Source organism: Polistes dominula, unplaced genomic scaffold, assembly GCF_049000335.1.
Source record: "Polistes dominula isolate Pdom_NZ unplaced genomic scaffold, Pdom_raw_medaka contig_27, whole genome shotgun sequence".
Taxonomy (NCBI): Eukaryota; Metazoa; Arthropoda; class Insecta; order Hymenoptera; family Vespidae; genus Polistes; species Polistes dominula.
The window spans coordinates 4327900-4345000 of NW_028300906.1; the positions used below are offsets into that span (position 1 = coordinate 4327900).

Genomic DNA, 17101 nt, shown 5'->3' on the forward strand with positions numbered 1-17101 from the left:
CGAGATTCTGATTTGACGAAAGAGAAAAGGAAAGAGAAAGAAAGAGAGAAAGATAGAAAAAGAAAAAAGAAAGAGAATATAAAAAAAAAGGAATTTTTTTTTTAAATATGTTTAAATATATTTAAAATCTTTTAATATATTTATTCATAGAGATAGAAATAGCGAAATAGAAAAATAGAGAAAGAGAGAGAGAGAGAGAGAGAGAGAAATTCTAAATGATTAAAAATTTAATATTCTGTGATTAAATATAATACATATGTATATCTATATGCATATACATTGATTTGTTTTGTTTCTTTTTTCTTACTTTTTTTTTTCATTTTTGAAATAGTCAAATAAAAATATTGTAAATGATCTTATTTTTATTGTAAGATATTTATCCATTTATGACTTATTTTTAATTAAAACAAGAATGATTCGTGTGTCCCGTAAAATGAGTCTAATTATTATTAGTAATTATTACGTATAATAAGTATGTATATTTGTTTGTTAACTTGTTTGTTTGGTGGTTGTATTCATTTTTTTTATTGTATATTTACTTGACTTACTTAAATTAAGATTAAATCAAAAAAATAAATGTTTTTTAAACGGTTACGCATACAGATCATTACAAATAAAAATATTACATAAATTCTGTAACATTTTATCACATTACATATGTCTCCTCTTAGGGTAGTGTACGTGTATGTGTATACATGTATATTCATGTATATATATATATATAATGCGTGTTACATTAATTATTATTTATTAACTTTTAATATTGCCTTTGATAATTTAGATTTTTTTTGTGTATGTGTGTTATGTGGTTATACGTGTGTTGTATATTTTCACGACAAGTAAATGTTTCTTATTTATTTGTTTTTTTTTTTTATTTTTTTTATTGTTTTTTCTTTTTTCCTATTTGAAATTTAAATCTTACGGACGAGTTTTTAATTGGACGATTTTAATGAAGACGAAAAAAGAACAAGAAAAACAACAAGAAAAAGATCTTTTTGTGTATAATTTTTCTTGTCTTTTTTTTTCTTTTTCTTTTTCTTTTTTCTTCTTCTTCTTATTCTTCTTTTTATTCATTCAATTTATATTCTAGATAACAAATTATTAAAATTAGAGAGAGAAAAAAAAATTACCAATCATTGCAAACGATTAAAATTACGCAACAACAAAATAGAGGACCGAAAAAACGCAAATTTTGATGTTGTTTTTTATTGTTTTTGTTTTGTTTGGTTACCATTTCGATCCTCGAAAATTCCTTTTTCTTTTTTTCTTTTTATACGATTAAAATTGTAACAACAATAACAACAGCAACAACGACGACGATGATTATGATAATGATGATCATATCGTAACAAAAATATCATAAACGATTATTAACAGATCACAGATATACTTATATATATTTATATAGATATATATATATATATTTATTCAGTTAATATTTTTTTTTTGTTTTTTTGAAAAATTTCATCACACACTGATAATTTGTTTTTCTCTCTTTATTCATTTTCTTTTATTTCTTTTTTTATTTTTTATTTTTTTTTATTTGTAAATTATTACAAATGTGTTGTTCTCAAATAAGAATCATTTTGTCATCGCGAGAAATAATAAAAAAAAATCGACGTCTCTAATCGAATTTTCTTTCCTCAAAATTTTCTCTTTTATCGAAGATGATTTAATAATTTGCGATAACAAATGTCGAAGTTCAACAACAATTAACCAAAAAAAAAAAAAATAAACTAATAATCAATAATTAACATTTACGTATTACAATATAGCGCATATATTTATTTGTGTAATAGATATTTATATATATTTTTCTTTATTCTTTTTTTTTTCACCTTTTTATTTCGTTTGCAGGCCGAAGAAAAGAAAAACCTAAAAAAATTATTTGCAAAAATTTCTCTCTCTTCTTACTTTTAATTCATTTAATTTTTCTTTTTTTTTCTTTATCTTTCCCTACGTCTTACATTAATATAAATCTTATCCCTGTTTTCCCTTCACCCTACACCCAACACCCTTTCACTTTTTCCTTTTTCTTCCAATTTTTTCACTTTCCAAGAAACAATTTTCTTATTTTCTATCCCACAACATGTTTTTTTTTATTTTCTCTTTTTCTTTCCATTTTCCTTAATATTATTTTTATTACTATTATTATTATTATTATTTATTAATTATTATTATTATTATTATTATTATTATTATTACTATTATTAAAATATTTCGTTAAAATCAATATCGAATGAAATCTTGAGGAAAGAAAACATTATATCATAATTTTATTATATATTTTTAAATCATAAACATTATTCCTACTCTTTGAATAATATTTTTCTTTCTTTATCGTTTTTTTCAAACGTAATGGCACACAATAATTAAAGATAATTAATTTGTTTCATTATCGTCATTATTAATTTCTTCGTTTCTTTTTTTCTTTCTTCTAACTAGCAACCTTATCGATAGCAATCGAATAATTTGAATTTATGGAATTATTTATTTATTTATTATTTGCCAGTCTTTTAGCCGATTAGGAGAAAAAATTAAGCTCGTTCCTTTTTTCTTACTTTTTCTTATTTTTGTTCTTGTTTTTGTTTATCACAATTACGAGGTGAGAAATAAAATGTCTCTGTGTTTAGTTTTCAAGTGACGCTTAACGTTAGTTTTTTGATGGAAACGCTTGTAGCAGATCGGGCACATGTGTTTGGGTTCTTTCCCACATTCGTCTTCAAGATGACGTTTCAGGCTCCCGTTGACGGTATACCTTTTGTTACACTTATGGCATACGAAAGGTTTCGGCAAGTCGTTTCGACGAGGTGACCATACTCTCGACCTTGAACTTCCTGCAAGTGATCATGAAAGTTTATGGTTATTTCTTGCAACGGAATATCTTCCATAGGCGAACTTCTTTTAGTTTATATTTTAGTTTTTGTTTTTTGTTTTTTTTTTTTTTTTCGTATTTTCTTTCCCTTTTTTTACTCTTTAATTTTTTTTTTTTTTTTTTTTTCAAATATATTCATATGCAGCATATATTATATGTATATGTATATGTATATGTATATAATATATATATATTTTTTTTTCTTATTATTCTTTTATGTTCGTTCAAAAGTTTCTTTTTTATTCTTTTGTTTTTCTTTTTTTTTTGTCAATCAAATATTAAAAAGAAATTCTATATAAATATAAATATAATATATAATAGATAAATATAATAATAAGAAAAAAGTAGAAGCAAAGAAGAAGATTGAGAGGAATTAATTTTAAGAAAGAAAAAAAAATTGAAGCGGATAAAAAAGTGAAAAATAATTTCTCCCATAAGAGAAAAAAAAAAACAGAAGAATAATTAGAAAATACAGGGAATAGAAAATTATAATCTGGATGAAGAATTTATTGATTAATAATAATTGAAAGACAAAGTGAAAGAATATAAAAAGAGAGAGAGAGAGAGAGAGAGAGAGAGAGAGAAAGAGAGGAAGAGTAAAACTGAGTAAAAAAAGTAAAAAAAATGTCTGCATTATAAAAATAGAATTTTCATTTGTGAAATGAAAATTCTATTTTGCTAATGCATATATATATATATACATGTACATATATTTTTTGCCGTAAGAAAACATTGGTCGTTCGTTGTTATAAATAAATGAAAAAGAAAAATTAACAAATATATAAATATATATATATAAATATAGATAAAAAGGTAAAAAAATTAATAAAATGGTATGAAAAAAGATAATGTAAAAAAGAAGAAGAATTTTCTTCCATCGATGACATGGATGATTTATATCTTGAAACGTCGAATTGAATCTTCCGATATTTTCTAAATTAGTATCTTCGTGATTGGGAGAAAGAAAAATGTTTAAAAAATATATTAAACATGGATACAAATGTTAATAATCATCTATCATCATATCGTGATAGATTAATTTCTCTTTATTTTTATCGTTATCATTGCTATTATTATTATTATTAATATTATTATTGTATTATTATTGTATTATTATTAATATTAATATTATTATTATTATTATTGTTATTATTATTATTATTATAATTACTATCATTATTATTATGGTTTTTCTTTTTATTTTTAATTTAATTTAATTTCATTTAATTTCATTTTATTCTTATTTTTATTTATATATTTTATTTTGTTATAAATATATAGATATTTATATTATGTGTATATAAATTTGTGTTTGTTCTTTAATATCTTCGATGAATTTTATTCAAGTAATTTTTTTTTTTTCTTTTTTTCATTTCTTCGAGACGTCGAATTTACAAAGCCATATAACATTTCATCGTTCCCGTCAGTGAAAATCTTTAGTTTGCTTGTAAGAAATCTTCATGACGTTGCAAACACATTACCACCAGAACTTTTAATTTTTCGTTCGAGAGATCTTCTTTGATGAATTTTCTGTGAAAGATTAAACAAAGGATAAAGGAAAAATAAAGTAATTGAAATTAGAAAGAAAGACAGAGAGAGAGAGAAAGACAGCGAGAGAGAGAAAAGAGAGAGAGAGAGAGAGAGAGATAAAGAGAGAGAAAGTTATAAAAAATTAAAAATAAATTAACACGTATATCTTATTATTATTATTTTTTGTTTAATCATAAAAAAAAATATATCTATTCTATTTTTCTTTTTTTAAATGAAATTTTATTCACAAATTTTGTTTCTTTTTTGCCGAAAATTCACCTATCTTATTATATTTATATTATTATTTACATAATATATTAATATATATATATTATATATGTATATTATATGTTATTATATATTATGTATATTAATATATTATGTAATAAATAAATTAATATACTTATATTATTATGTGTGTGTTTTTTTGTTTGTGAATTGGTTAGTGAATAAGTGAATAATTATTAGTCAATATTAATGTTAATGTTTATTGAATTACTGAATTAATATATTGATCATATTTGTATGATCTTACCTGTATCAGTTTTAATGAGTTATTTGGTTCATTCTTGAAATGGTCATAGAAGATATATATACAATAATTTCTTCACAGGTGTGAGGATTTAATTTTTTTCCCAATGTGTCCAGATCATTATCATCATCATCATTATCATCATCAAAAAAATCAAGATGCAAATAGAATTATTTTTGTTGTTCCCATTAATCGTCCATCGTGTTTTCTTTTTCTTTTTCTGCTTGAATCAACCTATATTTTTATTGATAATAAAAAAAATATATTTATATGTATTATTAATTTATTATAGTTATTTGATAATATTTATAAAATGTGCAGTAGGTGTCCTGAGATTTACCTAGATCAAACTGCAGATACATATTTTACGAGTACAAAAATAAGAATGAAAAATATTATATTAGCAAAGTGTTTGGTGTTTATTTATTTAGGTTATCAATAAATAAAAATGAAAATAAACATTGAAAAATATAGGATAACACAGATTTGAATAACATTTTTGTTTTATTTCCATTCGTAAAATATTATCTAATTGTTTTGTGACGATAAATCTTTGGACACACCTAGTAGAAAAATATATATATATATATATATATTTTGCATTTTTAATTATTATTTTGTTTTTCAATTTTCTTTTTTTTTCCTTTTTGCTTCTTCTTCCCTTATATGGGAATATAATTATATTATATCTTCCCCCTATGTTCATTTGGTTTTCCTTTTTTTTTCCATCTCGTATTGAAATTCCTCCGGCTGCTTCTCAAATTGTTTTTTTCTTTTGCTTTTTCTTTTTCTTTTTCTTTTTCTTTTTCTTTTTCTTTTTTTTTTCTTTTTCTTTTTCTTTTTCTTTTTCTTTTTCTTTTCTTTTTCTTTTTCTTTTTCTTTCTCTTTCTCTTTTATTCGAATATCTGAAAATAATAATATTAAAAAACGTGTCAGTATGAGGAAAAACGTGTTAAATTATTAATTTTAGCACAATTTTGTAAAAACTATTTAAAGTATGTGAAAGATTGTAATTACCTTCTCGCGTGTAATTATTTTTATTTATTTCTTCACACGCACACCTGTCGATTATTTCATCTTATAAACAATTTCAAAAAAACAAACAAAAAAAACAAAACAAAAAATCACGACGAATGAGGAAGGGAGAATAAATGTTTGGGTAAATAGGATATTTTTTTTCTTTTTTTTTCGTAATCGCAATTATATATCTTCTGTGGTGGATAGGTAATATGCAGGAAAACACTTTTTTATACACAACAAATAATACACAGCAAATAGTTTCATTTATTCAAGAGGTAATATTAGATTATTTATTAATTTAGAAAAAAAAATTAGGTAAAGCACATGCGACGCTTTGTTTGATACCCGTTCAAGCAGCCTTCAAAGCTTTCGTAAGCTCATTAACTCTCATAACGATAACTCGAAAATATATATTTAGATTTGAAATTGTAAATGCTATTCATCTATCCTACCGTTAACAAAATGCAAACTTCGTTTGTTCACTTCGTTTCCCAACTTATCGCCAAAAGTAAGATGATACCAGCAGTTCGCTGATGAATTTGTACCTGCCCTTTTTTCTACGCTTCGAGTCCTACTTCCCCTCTTGTTGCGAGAATAACTTCGTATTTTAGGGTGTCCTTGTCGGAGCATTTGCCTCATCTCTTGAACCAACTCATGCACTACTTGCCTAAATTCCACCATTTCAGACGATGAAGAAACACTGGCGATTTTCAGACCTGTTGTCGTCCGCGTTGTATATTCTATCCACTTGTGCATTCGAGATTAGTCAGATGTCTGAAGAGTTGCGATGGATTTCTATCCCCCATTTCTTCGTGAGCCAAACATTGAGGAATTTTCTCTTCTTCCGATGTTGAGAATCGTTGAATCAGTTCCATTTTTAATTTCTCAAACCGGGCCGGTTGTTGGAGGGTTCCGCAAAATATCGCGCACTTCCCTCATCGCATGCGTGTCTAATCCACGCGTGTCTCCGACATATTGTTCTGTCACTACACACACAAACAAAAACAATATTTTCGTTAATTTTAAACGCGATCACGTTGGGGTTCACCACTGTGGGGGGATAGGTAATATACAGGGAAACACTTTTATACACAGCAAATAATAAGTTTGATTTATTGAAGAGGTAATATTAGATTATAGATTAATTTATGAAAAAGATAGGTGAAACACACGCGACGCTTTTTATTTGATACTCTTCCTTTCGTTTTCTCATGATAAAAGTCTCTTATCCGTTGCTCTTATACTTTCCGCGGCTATTCAAGCAGCAACATTCAAAGCGTTTGTATAAACACGTTAATTCTCTCATAACGATAACTCCAAAGTATATATTTAGATTTGAAATTCTAAACGCTATCATTTATTCTAACATTAACAAAATTTCAACAGATAATAACCATTAAGCGAAATTATTTCCTAAGAAGGAGGACAATTTTCAGTTGTATCGTGTTTCATTCTATTTATAGTTTGTTGTTTCGAATTTATTTTGTGTTATCGCTTCTGCTTCTGTTGATATTTATTTGTCGTTGCCACGCCAACCGCTACACTTCTTTTTTTTTTTTTTTTTTTTTTTATTTCTTTCTATCTTTTCATTAATATATTATTTCGAATAATTCTATATCATCTTATCCTTCCATTTCAATTTTTCTTTTTTTTTCTTTTTTTCTTTTTATCATATATATATATATATATATATATATTTTATTTCTCTCTCTCTCTCTCTCTCTCTCTCTCTCTCTCTCTCTCACTCTCCTGTAATCATCGCATTTACAATTAATTTTTTTTATCTTGAATTTTGTTATTTGTGTTTTATCATAAAAACGCAACGGAACTCTGAGGAAAAACAAAAAGAAAAAATAAAGAAAATAATTAAATATATGTATGCATTAATATATATATTATGTATTGTTTATGTATATATTTATATATATATATATATTTTTTTTTTTTTCTTTTTTTTTTTCTTTCGGCTATTTCTCTCTACAATGAACGCATCCTTACTGACTAATTATTATCATTGATCTCCTTAAATACTAGAGGTATTTTTTTTTTATATATCATTTTTATTTTTTTTTATTTTTCATCTTTGCTCCTATTCTTTCTCCTTCTCTCTTTCTTTCTCTCTCTCTCTCTCTCTCTCTCTCACTTTTAAACGAAAAACACAAAAATATATTCCTCGTTCGAGTCTCATATATTTTTTTTTTTTCAAAACTTCGAAATTTCGCAAAAGAAAATAAAGAAAACAAAAATATAGAAATTAATTCGCTTAATAATTCATTTTTCATTTTTACACATGGTATATACATTTTTAAATATACATATATATGTAAACGTGAGTCGGCGATTATGAGAATGATCTAATGATAACTCATTATAAAAACAAAAAATTAGAAAAAAATAAATTTTAAATATTATTAATTCATTTACAAAAATTGTACGGGAAAAATATAAATCTGATTTTTCTTTTTGTTTTGTTTTTCTTTTTTTAATTATATAATTAAATCATTCTCATAATAATAATATGTCATTCGTCATATCTCATAATAATCAATACGCACGCACTCTTTCCTCATTAGTTCAGGCATTAAATACACACACATATAAACATATACACGTATATGCACATGTGTGTAATTTTTTTCTTTCTTTCTTTTTTTTTTTCTATGTATAATTTATATATATATGTTATTATATATTTATATTCGTACACGAGAGTATATCAACGATTGGATTGAAAAGTTGTTTTATTATCATTTATAAGAAAAGAAACTTTTTATTATTTTCTTTTTTTATGTTTGTTTTTTTAAATGTTGTTTTTACCTTAGGTTGACAATTTTTCAATCATCTCGTTTACCACACTTCACGTACGATTGTAATTTCATTTGGTATTATCTGTTTATTAAACAACTATAGGCATCTTCGTGCTCGATGCATTCGAGTATTGCATTCTAATTACTCAAACCTAAATTTCATAGTTATTTTATTAAATAATAATAATAATAATAATAATAATAATAATAATAATAATAATAATAATAATAATAATAAAAATAATAGTAATAAGATAATGATAATAATAATCATACAAATAACGAATAATGTAAAATATTGGCACAAAAATATCCGTTTATGATAATTAATTATTTATTTATTTATACTTTTGTCTCTCTCACTCACTCTCTCTCTCTCTCTCTCTTTCTCTCTCTCTCTCTCTCTCTCTCTCTCTCTCTCTCTCTCACTTTTAGCAAATTTCTTTTTCAGTTTTCTTTTTCTTTGTTTTCAGTCTTACATAGCATTGGCTCTTAATTATTGAATTTTTTTTTTTTACACACAATTTATCACTTCGCGTTTTTATATTATTTTTAGTTTTGTTTTTATTTAGGTTTAATTTTGTTTTAAATTTAAATGAAAAACTTTGTCTTCGTTTATTTTTGATTATAATGATATAGTAAATAATTAAATAATTTCTTAATTTCTTCTCTCTTTTTTTTTGGTCTCAATTAATTAAATAATTAATTATTACTGTCCAACAATCCTGTCCAATGAACTCTCAACCGTTTTCAATCTCCCTTAAACTTTTCCCCCTTTCCATCTCTTAATTCTTAACAACCCTATGTCTCTTTTTCTCTTCAGTTTTATTTTAACGCGGGGGGAGGAGAAACAGAAAAATAAATAATCTTTGGCTTGTTGAGATTTATTTGGAAGACCTGCTTTTTTTTTTGTATCTATATTTTTTGTGGGTTTTTATATTGGTAACAAACTTTAACGTTTGATACCAAACGTTGTCGTGATAATTTAAAAACGCACGCTAACAATACGAGTATATAAATACTTGTATACAATTGTTTATTTATTTATTTATTTATTTATATATATATATCAGGAAATAATATACCGCGGCAAAAGTAACAAAAAATTTTTTTCTCGAGGAATAATAATTTAAAAACAAAAATCAAATTTAACGTAGATCGAACGATATCTTTTATTTTATTTTTTTTTTTATTTATTTATTTTATATCGAACGTCTTTCGCATTAAATTTTGCGCGATCATTTTTTTTTATTTGTTTGTTTGTTTGTTTGTTTGTTGTTTCTTTTCTACTTTTTGTTTTAATCTTATTTTATGTTTTTTATGTTTTTTATTTTTTAGGCACATTCGGAGACACCGATTTTTTCCTCTTATATTTATGATATTAAAAAAAAAAAAAAAACAGGAGAAATCTTTCATCGTTTATCTCTTTTTGGCACTGTTTAAAAATTTTAAAATAATAAACGAATTAGGATAACTTTTCTCCTTTTGTTTTAGAAAAAAAAAGAACATTTATCACACGTATTTAGGGAGAAGAAGAGAGAGGAAAAGAGAAAGAGAGAGAAACAGACAGATAAACAGACAGACAGACAGACATACAGATAGAAAAAGAGAGAAAGAGAGAGATTGATAGTGAGAGAAAATGATATTTCAAAGTATCGGTTTCAAAAATTGTGTTCATACTTTGAAATCTTTTGTTTCGTTCATTTAAATGAATTTTTTTCTTTTTTTACAAAAACAAAAAGTAGAAGAAGAAATTAAAAATTAAAACAGTAAAGTTGAAAAATCATTGCCACGCTATTCTAATATGAAATTAGAAAATTAAACGTTTTGGTATCAAACTTTTTATGTATTAAAAAAAAAAAAAAAAAAAAATAAATAAAGATATTTTTGTTAAAGTAAAGAAAAAGAGATAGAAAGTGTGTGCAAGTAAGAGAGAAATAAATTAAGAAAGGTAAATAGTAAAAAAAAAAAAAAAATACTAGAATTAGAAAGAGATACATAGAGTGAGAGAGAGAAAGGGAAAGAGAGAGAGAGAACAAAATAAAAATCAAGAGCGTGTATTTGTGGGAGTGTGTGTGTGTGTTTTAGAAAATTACGTGAGTATTTTGGTTGAATATTTTTTTCTAGGCATAACAAGCTAGAAGAAAAGTAATTGCGTCAAGGTTGCATCAGGGACATTTGTGTCTTCTTTTATTTTCTTTGCAATTTATTTTAGGACGCATCTACGTCGAACTTGTTTGTTATTTTTGTTTTGTTTTGTTTTGTTTTGTTTTGTTTTGTTTTGTTTTGTCTTCTCGATTTACTCTTTTCTAGTTTTTCATTTTTTTCTTCTTTTTTATTTGATTTTTATTTTGTATTTTGTATTTTTTTTATTTTTTTATTTTTTTTTATTTAATACGATCCTTCATCACATCTTTATCTTCATCTTTATCTTCATCTTTATCTTTATCTTTATCTTTGGTCCTTGATCGAGTACAATGTCTCGAAATTAATCGTTGGCTCTCGAGAGAAAAATGAATATTAAATTAACAATAATTTGTTAATTTATTTATTTGGGAATTAAGCGATTATAATGTGTAATATTCATGTATATATAATATTTGTGTGTATACAATGAGTTTAATATTTTTCTCTTTTTCTCTCTCTCTCTCTTTCTTTCACTAATTCTTCTCCCTTCCATTTATATCATATTTTTATTTTAACATGGATTAAGTTTAACAAATAAATGTTTATTGTATGCTCGTATATTTTTGAATTTTTAATTTTTCCCCCTTTTTTTTCTTTTTCTTTGAAAGCTTGCATATTTATATTTGTTCCTTTTATTTTGATTTATATTATTATTATTATTATTATTATTATTATTATTATTATTTATTAATTATTAACTATATTTTTATTCTGGGCCAAGCTAATAAAATAAATCAATCAAATAAATTTATTAACATATAATTTTTGACATAATCCACTGTCATAATTATGAGAATATTCATTTATTTATTTATTTATTTATTTAATTATTTACTCGTCTCTTTGAACAAACACCGTTGGAGTACGATTTACGATTTCTTGTTCATTTCTTTTTTTCTTTATTATTATCTTTATGTTCTAAGTTAAATATGTATATGTAAATGTATACATTTATATATATATATATGAAATCTTTTGATTCAAATATAGGTATTCTCTATTTTCAATATACTACGTTTATAATAATAAGTCATGGCTATCAAGACTAGAAGATTCTATGTTATTAATAATTAATAATTTAAAATTAAATAATAATTTAAAATTAATAATTTAATCATCAATTTATTAATTTTTTTCTTCGCGAAATGAAAGATTAATCGCTAAAGCTATTTTTTGTATTTTTTTATTATTATTCACAGCAAACTTTTTCTTCATTTAATTTCATCGTCTCGCGAAATAATAATATTGATAATAATAATAATAATAATAATAATAATAATAATAATTAATAATAATTAAAAAGAAATTATTATTATTTATTATTTTTCTCTTCTTTCTTTTTTTTTTTTTTCTTTTCTTTTCATTATTATTCTTAGATCTATTTGGTGTGTAAATTTTATTTTCTTTCACGTTAATATTTTTTTTCTTTTTTTTTCTTTTTTCTGTTCGTAATCCTCTTTTGTCTTTAAATTTATTTTCCTACGACTAGATCATTTTTTTTTCTTTCTCCTTTCTTCGATCTTCTTTTGCATTTTTGAATCATTCGTCGTTACGAGTCATTGGGTTTGCATTTCAATTCATTTTTATTAGTGTATCTTTTTTTTTCTGTTTTTTATTTTTTCTTTTTATCCTTTTTTTCTCATATCTTCAATTATGTTCCATTTTTTTTCTCTTTCTTAATTACGAGATAATTTCTTAAATTTACGGTTTGCTAGAGAGCTAAGGGAGGGGTGGATTATATGTATATATATATATATATTTATATGTATGTATGTATTATAATGTTAAGATAATATTAATCATAATCGTCAGAAACAGGATTCGTTTGGATTCGTTGCTTCGAATTGAAATTACGAGACCTGTTAGCTTTTTTTTTCTTCTTTTTTTTTTTTTTAATGTTTTTTTCTTTTCTTTTCTTTTCTTTTCTTTTTTTTCATCTTTTTTTAAACAACGATCGCATTTATGCATTATTATCATTTATCTTCCTTTCTTTCTTCCTTGCGTTCATTCGTTCGTTCGTTCGTTCTTTTTTTATCTTTCTTTCTTTTTTTTTTGTTTCATTTTTTTTTACGTGAGATCATCGCGCACTTATTGTTAAGTCATTTACAATTAGTAGAAAAATAATCGAAACTCGTTTAAATTTTATTATCAATTTCATCCATTTACGGATACGAAACAAATTCTCGGGATGGAGGATGATACGGCTATTTTTTTTTTTTTTTTTATATTTTTCTATTCGAAACCAAAAAAACAAACAAATATAAAAACAACAAAATGTCTCGACAATCAATTTTAAATTAAAATACTATGTCTTTCGAACGAATTTTAATATAGAAATTTATAAATATCTCGATTAGATGTATAATTAATTAATAGCAATGAAATCAATCATCGAATATATTATATGTTGAAAAAAAAAAAAAACAAAAACAACAAAAAAAGATAACAGAAAATTTCCGCACCTCCTCTCCTATCCCCTCAATTCTCTTTTCCACCTCCTCTCGAGTTATTTCTAATTCAAGTCTATTAAAATATTTAACAATGCGATAATAGTTATATATATATTGTATATCGCTTGCAATCCCTAATTGCTTCTAATTATCGCGTTTTAAAATGAATCCAACAACAATGACTAAAAATTATTATAGCCACGTTTTTTAATGTGGCGCTGATACCTAAATTCTTCTTCATCTTCTTTTTCTTCTTCTTCTATCATTTTTTTCCTCCTTTTTCTTATTATTTTGTTTTTTTCTTGTTTCTCTTTTTTTTTTTTATTTTATTTAATTTTCGATTTAACTCGTCGATTTTCTTATATCGGGTCAAGATCTTTTTACTCACAGTTTTTTTTTGTTTTGTTTTTGGCATTTTCTTTTACGTTCGTTCGAACTTTTTTACGCATATCGACCCACAGTAATTTTTATTTTCTTATATCTTATTTTCTAATATCTCACAATGTTTATTATTATATTTAAATATATATTTATATATATGTGTGTGTATGCATGTATTAGTATTTGTATGCTATACTACTATACGATTAGATAACGGTATTACGAAGCAAAAATCGCTAAGCGAATAATAAATTGCATATAATTGCAATTTCAATTATATATTTAATATTGTCACAATAGAGAGTGCTACTTGAAAATTACTTATATGTTATATTTATTATTATTTTTTTTTCTTTCTATCTTTCATTCATTCTTTCCTTTTTTTTTCTTTTCTCATTTCTTGTTTTTTTTATTTTTATTTTTTATATTCATTTCCCCCTTTATTTTTTTATTTGCCACCACTCAAACGCGCTATGGTGTTGGTGTTTTTATTTTGCTGAGATATATTGGTAATATTTTTCTTGTTTTTTTTTCTTTTGTCATTTTTTAATTTATATATATATATATATAATATTATTTTGTTGAAATATATTTTAATATATTACACAGATACATCACTACGGCTCTACACCCGTTTGAAACGTCCTGTTTATCGATAAAACGACTTCGTCGTATGGCACAACGAGATTTCATTTAATTTTTTTATTATATATATATTTTTTTGTCCTTTTTTTTTTCATTTGAAACTCGAGACAAAGGAACTCATATGTTAATGGAAAATCGATAAATAATATATGTATTTATAACTAGAAGATAATTATTCTAATCGGAAAATAGAATCATAAGATAATTATTTGATAATATTTCGTTAAATAACGAAACTAGGGAAGACTAGTTGAGGTATTAGAAAATAATCGATTAATCAAATTCTCTAGGGGAGAGAATAGAAAATTAAAAAAAAAGAAATAAACAAATAAATAAAAAAGAAACCAAAAGTATTCTAATCGATTATATAGAGTGTCAAATTAATTGCTTTTGCCCAAATTTTAGTACCGTATAATAAATAAATAAGAATATCAAACGATAGAATTTTCTATCACTTAACCAAAAGGACTAGAGAAAAACAATAAAAATACAATAAAAAAAAAAAGAAAAAAGATAACCAAAGAAGTATTTTACACATTATATATATATATATATATATATAACAATATATAAATATATTATATAACACAAAAGGGGGTCGAAGTTTGATATCGGATAAATGCCCCGTGCTAAAAATAAAAAACAAAACAACAACAAAAAAAAACAAAAAATAAACAAATAAATTAATCCCCTAGAAGATTAGGATGGTCGGTAAAACTTCCCTTGCTTATATTCAGGCCCTTTGATTAAGGGCGGTAACCGAATGGGGTGACGATTGTACGTCAACGTGACGATGATTAATATGGGCCTTCAAATTTCTTTCGTATTTTGAACTGAACGCACAATGGGGACAACTGAATGATGGTGCCTTGCCACATTCGTATAATGTGTGTCTTTTAAGTATATAAGCATTTTTATAACTTTTTCCGCATCGTAAACAATTATGTCGACGATCGTGTCCCGATGTTGTTGTCATGCTATTACCCAACGTTGAACGATTATTATTATTATTATTATTATTATTATTGTTGTTCCTTCCTTGAAGATGTCGTCCAGGACAATGAATCCTAGCACGTCGTTGGGGTGTCAACGGTGATGGCACGTTAGAATCGTTGTTGTTGTGGTTCCTTGATGATAAACGACGATTGTTTCCGATACTTTCGTTACTCCAACCAAGACCAGCGAAGAATCCTGAAAATTTCATAAACAAATGGTTCGAACGAACCGATATTAATGATCATCGTTTTTTTTTTCTTTTTTCTTTGTTTTTTTTTTTTCTCACTCTCACTCTCTTTTATTTTCTTTTTTTTTTTCCCCCAGTATATTCGTTCGATTTGTTTTGAACAAGGGGTGGTGGTGGTAGCTGCTTGGATGGTAGATTCTTTAAACAAAAATTGGCGCGAGCCATGCCAAAACAAAATAAAAGTAATAAAGTAACGATAATAATAATAATAATAATAATAATAATAATAATAATAATAATAATAATTTAAAAAAAACCAAAAAAGAAGGAAAAAATTGACACAAAAGAAAAATAATACGAAGAAAAGAAAAAACGTAAATGAACATTGTTGTAAGAAAATAAAACATAAATAAGGTCATCAAGCTTTTAGCAACAACGAGCATATGTTAAATATTGGGTAGTCATGGTGTTTCTTTTCTTTTTTTTTTTTTAAAGGTTTGGTGATAGTACGCTAAGGGAGTAAGGGGTTAAATTGGATGGGTCTTACAAAATATATGTATATGTATATATATATATACTTTTTAGATAATGATCGTGATCCTAATTTAGTTTGTTTCTCGTAATTAACTAACATAAGATAACTTGAAGAAACACACGAGAGAGAATTGATTGAAATAATTTTGTTGGTTAATTTATGGTTGTTGATCGTCATCTCTCTCTCTCTCAAGCATTGTCTCCGAGTTTACAATTATTATTAAAAATATCAAATATAAATATATATATATGTATAATAACGAATTATTTATTTATATTTATAGTATATATTTCTCTACTTCTAGGTAGGTGGTTGTCTGATTTGATTTATGTATTATACAATATCCTTACTAGATTATATTATTAATTGTTCTTTAAACTTATGCTAAAATAATATTTTTTAAAGAAGGACGAAAGGGGTTTTCTTGGTTACTTTTTTTTTTTTTGATCAAGTTAACACCCCCATCCTCCCTGTTCTTTGTCAGAAAATTTTTGTTGTTCTTCGTTCCAGGACAACGTTCTCGTTCATTCAATTTTGTTAGATCTTCAGTTTTGTCGTTTTAGCAACATGGTAATCTTTTTTTCTTTTATTTTCTTTCATAATCCTTAATTTTTGTTTGAAAAAAATTGTCTTCCCTCGTTTCGCTGCACGATCCTTCTGAAACTCAAAAATAAATATATGTATATGTATATATTGTTATTATAAGAAAATATTATGTTTAAAAAATGTTTGTGCAATTACGTGCATTTTGGGTTTTTTGTTTTTTCTTTTTTTTTTTTTTTTCTAAAGTCCGAATTATAATTTGTCAAAGTTTCCCTTCTTGCGTATTATCCCACGATGATAGAAATTTTGTTTATTTACATCAGAAGTTGTACAAGTTGGATCAGTTGTGTTGGTTGTTTACAAGATCGAGTCCCATGGTCCGGAACACCTGTGGAAAATTCGTTCGATTAGTA

General features: G+C 24.8%; 1 pseudogene; it reads right to left on the reverse strand.

The window, feature by feature from the left end:
• Positions 1-8942: 8942 nt before the first annotated feature.
• The window catches only part of LOC149033416 (diacylglycerol O-acyltransferase 1 pseudogene), a 14929-nt pseudogene continuing 6770 nt past the window's right edge, over positions 8943-17101 (reverse strand).